Genomic DNA, 10,639 nt, shown 5'->3' with positions numbered 1-10,639 from the left:
AGGGAATTGAGTTGAGACCGCAATAAGCCACCGGACCCATGGAAAGCTCCTTCACTTACTGAGCGTGTGTGTGTGTGTTTGAGTGATTGCAGCTAGGGAACATGAGCTAAACCTCGCGTCACATTAAGGTTGGAGGGCTCACTTCAGAACAGCACTGATATCTGGGTTACGATGAAAGAAAGGAAGGAGAGAGAGATCTTGGGGGCAGGACCAGCAAAAGTGAGACATCAAGACATGAGAGCTGCAGCAAATTCCTCTGGAGGGCAGAAAAAATACATGTGGAGTGAAATAAATGAGGGAAAAAATAGGGAAGCGAAGAGGCTGGTGTAATAAAAGGCAGGAGGCACAAGATTTAGAGTGATTCAGAGATAAAGAGATGCAAGATGTTAGAGTAGATGTATCAGCCCTCATGCATGTATTGTGAAAATCCCAGTCCAGTGTCTGTTGAGTTTCAACAGAAGCAAACCTCAGGATTGACAGGAGTTACCTTGCTTTCTTTGCCGAATCTGCCACCGTTGCATATTTTTTGTTATTTTCACCAATTTGTCCCGTTTTGCAAATAAATGGTACTGAAAAACTCATTTGGAATTTGGGAGAAATAGTTATCCATTGTTCACCGGACGAAATAAAAATGATAATTTTACTTAAACACATAAATAGTAAATTCAGAAAACTGAGTGAATATAATTTTGGTGTGGTCTCTTCATTTATTTTTTCTGTGGTTGCATATACTGCATGGGGAGAGAGAGCGAGGGGGAGAGAGAGATGAGGAGAGGAGGAGGGGGAAGATTAATGGTATGAAGGACCATTGGCTGTTACTGCACAGGTTTTATGTTCCTTAGGCTTTTCAACAGTGCTGCTTCTATAAAAAAGCGCACAGGCATTCTGACACTGTACTTTTTTCTTTGATTAATATATGAGAACATCTACTGCCTCAAAAAACATCTTAAGCCATCTTAAGGTGTTTTGCTGGTTTAAACTGGTCAGTAAACTGGCGAATTGACTGGTCGGTAAACTGGCACAGTTATTTCACTTTGCAATAAACCCTTCTTGGGATAAAATTTAAGAAGTTGTAAAAGCGTCAATCATAAGATAAACGAATAAATAAATCACACTTTTAGTTCAATCCTTATGGTTGGCTTAATAAAGCTTGGGTAAGGTGATTGCTAATGAGACGAACTATCCACTTCACATGCTCCTTAATGTATTTACTCTTTAGTTTTTAATGTGAGCTGGGAAAACAAAGCCTTTAAAAGATTGTCTTCGAGAAATTTTAAAGGTTAATGGTGTTGTTTGGTTTTAAAATGAATGTATTTGTAACGATGGACAAATCATATTCGTATCATCATTTTCTGTGGAAAACATTAGTGGTGCTTGTCCATATAGGTTGTATGGGTGATAGGTTGGGATAGGTTTAGCCCTTATGTGTCACCATGAGGATTTGTTTGTTGAATGTTTGCAGCGAAGCAATAAGGATCTTATAATAGTTTTAGCCAGTGGCAATCATTGCGGTACATTTCTGCATTCAGCATTTCATCCAAGTGACAGTACAGTGCATTCAAGACACTGTTTATATTTACAATGCACATTGCGTGGGATTCGATCCTATACAACCTTGGCATTGTTAGCATCACAATCTATCACTACAGAAACACTAATGAATAAGAAACCAGATCACCTTTTTCGAGTGAAATGTATAGTTTCACATGGCTCATCACAACAGACGTATCAATGATAGGACAGTGATGAATGATGAGAATGAAGAACAGAATTACTCAGTCCTCAACTTTCTGCTACTTTGGCTCAATTTAGCCAGAGGTAAGACGAACCGGGCACCTCCATTACACAGCAGTAAGGGCTTCTTCAGGCATGCAAAATGAACTGACAAAACAACATCGGCAGATTGACAGAATGATTGACTGAATAACGTACGAATTCAATCAGGTTTTCGTTAAGGCGTAAAGTGGGAGGCTGCGCAACCTTTTCAGAGTATGAATTTAAAATAACTGCAAAGTGCCCGCGCAGGAGGTTTAAATCTCGGACTTCACTCCTCAAAAGACAAAATAACAAATTATGGTAATGGTGTTTAAATGATGAATGTCTTTGTCTCCTCCGTGCTGCATAACTTCTAATGAGCAAGAGAAGTGTTGGTGGGAGAGAGTTGTGGCTTACCAAGTCTTTGCTTTTTTCCTCATGAGGAGTAGAATGTTTCTTCCCTCGTAATCACATGTAATTTCAGTTGAAAGTCTTCTTTTATGCCGTGGATTGGATGTAGTTCTGGCCAAACTTCATTAATATGGAAGAACTTTCTAGAATTGTACTTCCTAACCTGTGTTGGGTGCACACACACTTGCAGGCATAATGAATCAGGAAAGCTGTGTGGATCACCTCTGTTGTCTAGAGTATGTTATTTAAGAATAGTGATATGAGAGATGTACGAATAAAAATACAGCCTTTAAAGTGATAGTACACCCAAAGATACAAATGATGTTGTCAGTTCAAACCTGCAGGACTTTCTTCTTTCCGCAGACCCCAAAAGTAGAATGTTATTAACTGGCTTTTGAACATACATCGCTTTTTTAAATTGCAATAGCGCAAAACTACTTTATAGCGCAAAACTACTAAAAACTACTACTATTTCAAGGCGTACATGAACCTTCTCAACATTTCTTGTGAAAATCATTAGGATCACCTAGTAAGAACCAGTACACAGTCAGATCCTGGCATAGGTCGCACTTGCACGGACCAAAGCTCTCCTCGGGGCGATGTCCCCGCATCGCACATTTCACTTCTCTATCGCTCATCCTCAGCAGTTTTGTGGCATTACGCCCACTCTCTGTTACGCCCGACTGTTCTTCTCATTGGAAATGAATTGTGACATAATGGGTTAACCCTTTGCCGAGCTGCTTCCCGTGCCCCCACTGTCATTTCTGCCTGGACGTCTGCCCGGGTAAAATGTGTATTCACCTGCTAGAGGTGACTCGATATAAAATAAAACTCATAATACTGTATATATACACAGATACACAATAGATTGTGCTGTTGAAAAATGTCACATTGTCAAGTAGCAAAAATAATCCCACAGTACCCATGAGCCATGTGATCTAGTTTTCATTTTGTCCTGTATCTTTGATTTTCTTTTCTTTATTTAAGTGTCGTTTATTGTATTATTCGTTCATTAAACACCAAATAAAAAATCGGACAAATAAGTTTGAATAGTTATTTACGTCTAGCGACACCCTTGACAGTTTGGGAGACAAAACTGACGCAATAGACAAGAAATTGCATTGACTTCTAAATTCTTCTTTATGCAAGACATAACATATTTCTCATAAATTCATTATTTAAGAAATCACACACACATTGTTTGCTTAAGCGGTGCAGACAACACATACTATTAAAAGCACTCTCATGTGTAACACAAGACCATTGCCTCCCCTATTACTCATTCATGTGTCTTCTTCTTGCCTACAACATTTCGTCCCTCTCCTCCCGTCTGCCTACTCTGTGATCATGATGGATTGGGCCGTGCCAGGGGCCTGAACTCTTGACCGCTATTGGCTGGCCACGTTCCTGCCCGGACACATTTGATTCGCCAATCTCTCTTAACGAGTGTTCCCGTGCAGCATATATGAATAAATAAATAGGGATTAAATATGGATATTTATTTATATCGCTATAAATAAATAAAACACTTATGGGGGAGAGTGACTTATAAAAGAGTGATGCATCATCTGTTGTAAGATCCAGTGTGTGTGTGTGTGTGTGCAGTGGTAAGAGTGAAAGCAGCCGGGGGGTGGAGTAAAAAACACAATAATCGTTTGCTCAACTTGATACTGTTGTAAAGTTGGGCGTCAGTGTGTCATGTCCTATCATATTGCATTAAGAAATGCAACCGCAGCTCCTGAGGTTCAGTTTCATTTCAAGTACAAGCATCGTATCGGTTTACTCAGTGTTGATGGAGCCATGGTGCAGTGGTTCTTGGAAGCAGTTTTTTCATAGTGAGCTGTGGTGCTGATGGGTGATGCTGGTTTGATTCTGGTCTCTATTGTACTGTCGTCATTCCAAAACCCCAAAACACAAAATAACATATTTGATTTAGCGTAGTTGCAGAAATATGGTAAATTCACCATTCATAAAAAAGAGCATTAAAACAACATTTTCAGTACGTTAAAGCATATGTCAGTACTTATAAACTTGGAATTTATAAGTTCAAATACGAGTGATCCTTTACTTAGAGACTGTCTGAATATCTTGAATCCTAAAAACTTTGGGGAGAATGTTTGATCTGTGTGTCACGTTTTCATGTCTTAGAATGATCCTGATCTGGATCAAGCCTGAAGTGGATTTTGATATAATGCAATATACTGTTTGATGGTGTGCATTGCTAATGTTTGTAGAAGAAAGTGTGATAACCATTGGATGGGCTAGGTTAGTTTGCTGTCAGTTGACTTGGATCTTATGAAAAGAAAACGCAAGAAATCTGCTCTCCTGTCATCCATTTCCATGATATCTAACTATAGACATACAAACTGAGTTCTCTAAAATGCTTGCTGTGTTGATAATGACAGCAATAATAAGGAAAAAAAATGTATACAACAAAATTTGGGTACATTACCTATAAAATAACAAATTAATTTAGGAAATATTTCAGGGCTTTCAAACGCTCTCAGAATAAAATGTTGTGTTTACATGATATATGTTTGTGAACTGTGCATATTATATTTGTATTTATAAACACACACACATATATGTATAAATATTTAGGAAATATTTAGATGTATTTATTTAAATTGACCAATAATTATTTATTTAATTATAATTAATTCTATGTACTAAATGTTTAAAATTTTTCACAGTTTTCTTAAATATATGCATGTACGTGTATGTGTTTATAAATACACAATTAATATGCACAGTACACAGACATATATCATTTAAACACAATCGTGATTAACCGTTTGGCAGCCCTAAAATATGATTATTTTTATTTTTAAACTTTATTGTTAATTTATTACGGAGAGGTTGTTAAAAAGTCTCAATAGCCACAAGCCCAAAAATAGTGAAATTCTGGAATCTGGAAAAAACATTATATAAAAACAATTGAAGAGACACAATAAAAAGTTATTTAAGCTATTCTTAATGATAATAATGTTTTAAGCTATTATAAACCTGAGGTTTTTTTAAAATATTTTTACTACAATCATCCTAATAGAAAAGTTCCCCAATTGAGGAATGTTAGATAGGTGCAGTAAATGTTATAAATGTTAGCATATAAAAGGAGAAATTCACATTTCAAAGGCTTTGGAGGTAATAAGCACCTGTCACTTTCAAATTATGACGTTTTTTTCCAAAAAGAAAGGTGGGGGGAAAGTGCCACATGCACTATGCGCATATCTGACGCATTGAGATAAGTAACTGGAGAACATTATTCGCCGAACCTTAAGCATAGTGGACCCAATTTATTCCATATTTGACATTTACAAGGGAGTCTGCATGCACAATAGAAGAGAATAGGACACTTGAACATCAGGGTGGCCTAACAAGCCCTTACTGAGGTTGTCCATTTGAACCCCGGAGATATCACATTGTGGTTTAGCTTTAGAAATGCAATTTACCATGTTTTTCATGAAGTCAGCTGTGGGAAATTTCTTCGTCGTTCTTTGGACTCGTATGGCAGTGGGACACCGTCAGAAAAAACCTGCATAGGCTTGCATATTCATCCCGCAGTGGGTTCTTGGCTGCCTGTATCATTTTAGAGAATCAGGGGAGGGGAGTGCTTTGTGGGTAATAGACCCACAGTAATTATAAATGGGGGGAGAGATTTTAGTGAAAATGCATAATATGCTGGCACACATTAGGGCTCCCATACACATTAAGGGCATTTGTACATGAAGGTGGTTTTTCATCCAGACTTTAAAAAGGTTAAAGGGATAGTTAACCCAAAAACAAAAATTCTGTCATCATTTACTCACCTTTGATTTGTTCCAAATCTGTTTTAATTCATTTGTTCTGATGAACACAGAGAAAGATATTCGGAAGAATGATTGTAACCAAACAGTTCTTGGCCACCACTGACACCAAAGTAGGAAAACTTGCTTTAGAAATAAGATATTTTGAAAAATGTAGGGTAGGAAACAGTTCTGGGGCACCTTTGACAACCATTGTAATTTTTCCTATTATGGTAGTCAATGGGTTCCAAGAACTGTATGGTTACAAGCATTTGTCCAAATATCCTTCACCGTGTTCAACCAAACAAAGAAATGTGTACAACTAGAGAGTGAGTAATTCATTACAGAATTTAGAGTTTTTTTGGGTGAACTATCCCTTTAAATAATATAATGTATAAAAGCAAAAATGTGATTTAATCTAAAATACTTGGACCTAATGTGACAGCTAAAATTACTTTCATTGGTGTAATCTAATGGCATCTGTTTGATTCATATTAAATATAGTTTTTTTACTTTAATAAAAGCCACCTTCAATGTTACCACATAATCATATTTCTAAGTTGCTTGACAAGAATGTTTCTTAAGCTGTGGGCACGCATGGCCGCGCATTCTAATGTTGATCCCGTTCCGACCAATAAAACATCAGTGTGTGGCAAAAAGATACAAAAAAGCTGGATTAAAGCTAAATGAATCCACAGTGTTAGTACATTCGGGCCTGAATCCTCCTGCCTGGCTGGATAACAGCAAGGGAGTTATTGGTTTTATATAAAATCTCTAAGTTGCATGTTTTGTCACAATATGGCTGTGTATTCTGTATATTGTAGTGCATTATTATATGTGGTGCATCAAATCAGAGGACCAAAACTGTTACATAAAGTCATAAAAAGGCAAAAGTTCTCCCAAAAATGAAAATTTGGTCTTCATTTACTCACCCTCAAGTTGTTCCAAATCTGTATAAATATCTTCATTCTCAAATACACAGGGAAAGATATTTGGAAGAATTATTGTATCCAAACACTTGGCCACTGTAGTAAGAAACATTTATTTGTGCTGTTAAACACAAAAGAAGATATTTTGAAGAATGTAGAAAAGCCAACAGTTCTGAGGCACTTTTGACTACCATTTTCATTTTTCCTACTATGGTAGTCAATGGTGGCCAAGAACTGCTTGGATACAAGCATTCTTCCTAATATCTTTCTTTGTATTCATCAGAACAAGGAAATGTAAACAGATGTGGAACAACTTGAGGGTGAGTACATGAAGACAGAATTGAAGACGGTTTACCTGTTTGGCACATATGATTCTGTCTGCTCAGGTGGCCAAATGGTTTTGCTCAGCAAGATCAGAAACGAGAGAGAACATTGGCTGACAAAACAGCTTTTGCAGTTTAGTTAGAATAAAATGAGCTGTAATTAACTAAATAAACAGAACTATTGATTCCGAACCTTTCTAACCAGAACAATGATTTGCACAGACCGAAATCTTTCAGTTAAGCTATTAGGTCACTTTAATTTACTTCACGGTGTGAAATTTACTTGAATATTAATATGGACGTTTGCTTCTGAATTATGAATTTAATACGGATCACAAAATGAATGGAAGGGGGTAAACCTTGCTCAAAGGTCTTCTACGAGGTGCTCTTTCGGTTGCCGGCCGATTATTTAAGTATAGTGTCCCGAGTAATGACTGACAGCTCTTATTGCTTTGTGTTCTGTAGTCAGCAGAGAGATGGAGGCATTTCTGTCAATACTTGTACCTCTACCTCTCTCGGGAGGATCAACGGAGCAAGAGAGCGTTTCCTTCCTTTTTCCTTTCCTCTCCACCTACCACCTCCTCACCTCAACTCCCCCCTCCACATCCATCACACGGGTTTTCATAGACTCAGCTTTCTTACCCCCTCACCCTTTCCCACGTACGGGAGTCAGCAAGTGAAAATGAGTGCGAATTAACACATCGAAACTGAACGCAGTGGTGTGCCAGGCCGACGTTTTATAAAGAACATTACACACACAGACACGTACTCACACGTTTAGTGAGAAAAACTGAGAGACAGTTCTTCTCTAACTCTTTTATTTTGGAAGTGTTTTGATGGGCCTGTTACTGTAAGTAATTGCTTTTAAGCCACACTATTGCACTTTTGCTCACGGCTCCCCCATGTGGTTGATAAGCACAACTGTCAGTAACTAGTATCGTAAAACATTTCGCTGTATAAATCTTCCCTGTGGGCAACGCAATACATGTGAATTTGTTGACTAAACTAATTAAACTGGCAAATGCAGAAACGTAATTTGGAAACCATTTCACACTCCTCACGCAGGGAATGCTGCTTGTACCAACCCGAACACAGAACTTACAGAGTGTGGTTGTAGCCGCTATGCGCCTGCTCAGATAGCAACCTGAGTAGATTCGCTCACTTGCACATTGTGATTTATTTCATGCAGTTGTGTACTTACATTATCCCAGATATTTCCAAGAATGTGGAAATCCAGAGAAATTCATTTTTAAAACAATGGCCCGTCCCTTGTCTCTCTTGACTTTGTTGCATATCTGTGACATAATATCCGGCGCTCCGCAATACCCTCAGTTTCCGGTTGTAGAAACTATGGCAACACGCAAATGCGGAAGTGGTTATACAGCATCTGGGATGCAGCATCTGTTTTTCTGTTATTATGGATCACAAATACTCTTTGGCGAGTAAAGGAAACCCAAAAAGCGTAAATGTAGTTAACGTTCTAAACTACGACTGTAAAAATATGTAGCATTACGCTACCAAATCAATTGACAATGTCCAATAACATTCGCAGGCTAACGGAGCATCACCACGTTTCTTTTAAGCTAGTTCATTACGGTGACATAAAATAACATGAATTCATTACCTCGTCTGTGAACTCAATGATGGCTGATCTCCTAAAAACGACATGTCCCATAATTCCACTCTCCTACATAACGTCATATAGCTTTGCCTTTTGTTATTGTTTCGAATGTGCACCATCTAGTGGTCCAAACTTACATATTGTGGCTTTAAGTTCGGGAACATCTTGTTCTACCAAGATATTTTTTTAAGGCCGACAAAACTACAAAGTGTTGCTTTAATGCTTCCAGGATTGTTTTAGTCACATGGCACTGTAAACAGTACTGTACGTATTGGAAACATTAAAACATTAAGCTTCAGAAATGATTAGAACCGTCATGTAAGTGTCATGTATTTCATGTATTTAATGTCATTAAGGATTGCGTCGTTGAAATTACAGTCTGTTGTCATTCACGCTTCAACACTCTTTAAACTTATTGTTTAGCTCTAATTTGTTTATCCTGCACTTTATTGAGATCAGTTTGTTGTCTGAATGTGTGTCAGAAGTGTTAGGGACCAATCTATTTAGATTTGATTTTAACGTTGTTCTGTGATTTACAGGTGTATAAAAATTACCATATTTGCTTAGATTGAGGGATGGAGGGGGCAGTCCATCCAGTCCAATCAATGAATGGGGGTTTGACGGGATCCCTGGGACAAATTACTCATTTGATTAGATTTTTTCTTGAACCAATAAAAAGTCTTAAAATATCTACAGCCGCAAAATATCCCTGACACAGGTCAATGAAGCTGTCGTAGGGTTAAATCTGAAGTCTTTTGATATACGTCGAAACATTCAATATTTTTTCAAATTGTAAATGTTTATGTGGCTAATAAAAAATCCTGACATATCTCCTATATTTTCAAACCCAACATTAACTTTAACAGTAACTATGTGTAAGGATAGTGTAAAGGCCCTGTGTTGTTGGGCACATGGAGCTCTTTTGAAAAAACATTTTGTTCCTATTGACTTCTATTGAACGGATACGAAACCAATGCAAATCAATGGGTCCCGCTGTTGTTCGGTTACCAACTTTCTTCAAAATATCTTCTTTTGTGTTCTGCATAAGAAAGGCATAGGTTTGAAATAGCAAGAGGTGAGTAAATGATGGCAGAATTTTTGGGTGAACTATATCTCTTTAATGTTACCTTACCCTGATTTGCAATGGTAAGCTTATAATAATATCATACTGTAAATTAAGCTGTCGGGTCAGATTTCCGAAGAAATGTCAGTTTGTTTGACTTTAACCCACATAAAGATAATACTGTGCATAAAGTAACCTGCAATTTTATATTTGAGACAGAGATGGCGATAGAGAGGCAAAAGTTACAGATTTCAGTTTTACAATATTAATCTATATAATCCAACCTATATAGTCTCAATTCCAGAACCGCACTTCTACAACCCATTTTATCATGACTTGACCATTTCTTTATTAATCTTTTGTCATACTATTGCCTGCACTGAAATAAATTCATAATATATCGTACACATCACATAACAAAATCTATCACTTAGTAGGTTAACAGTCAATTATGATAATGTCAAATTTAACAACCAACCTCATAGTAACAATGTCAAAATTAAGAGACGTGCTCATAACATGCATCATGCGGTACACTGCAAACCTGTGTATCCCACGATGCAGCATTTAAAACATTATGATTTAAATGACTTAAAATAGAAACTGGTTTTACAGCATTAGAAGCTTATATTGTGGCTATATTGTACATTCAAGACTATTTAGCAACTCACATTCAATTCACGTCAGCTACATTAACTTTCCACAATTGTTAAACTAATAAAAATGTATTCAGATTTGTTACTCACACTTGA

The sequence above is a fragment of the Barbatula barbatula genome (genome assembly GCF_947034865.1).
Source record: "Barbatula barbatula genome assembly, chromosome: 8".
Taxonomy (NCBI): domain Eukaryota; kingdom Metazoa; phylum Chordata; class Actinopteri; order Cypriniformes; family Nemacheilidae; genus Barbatula; species Barbatula barbatula.
This window is presented reverse-complemented; position numbering follows the sequence as displayed.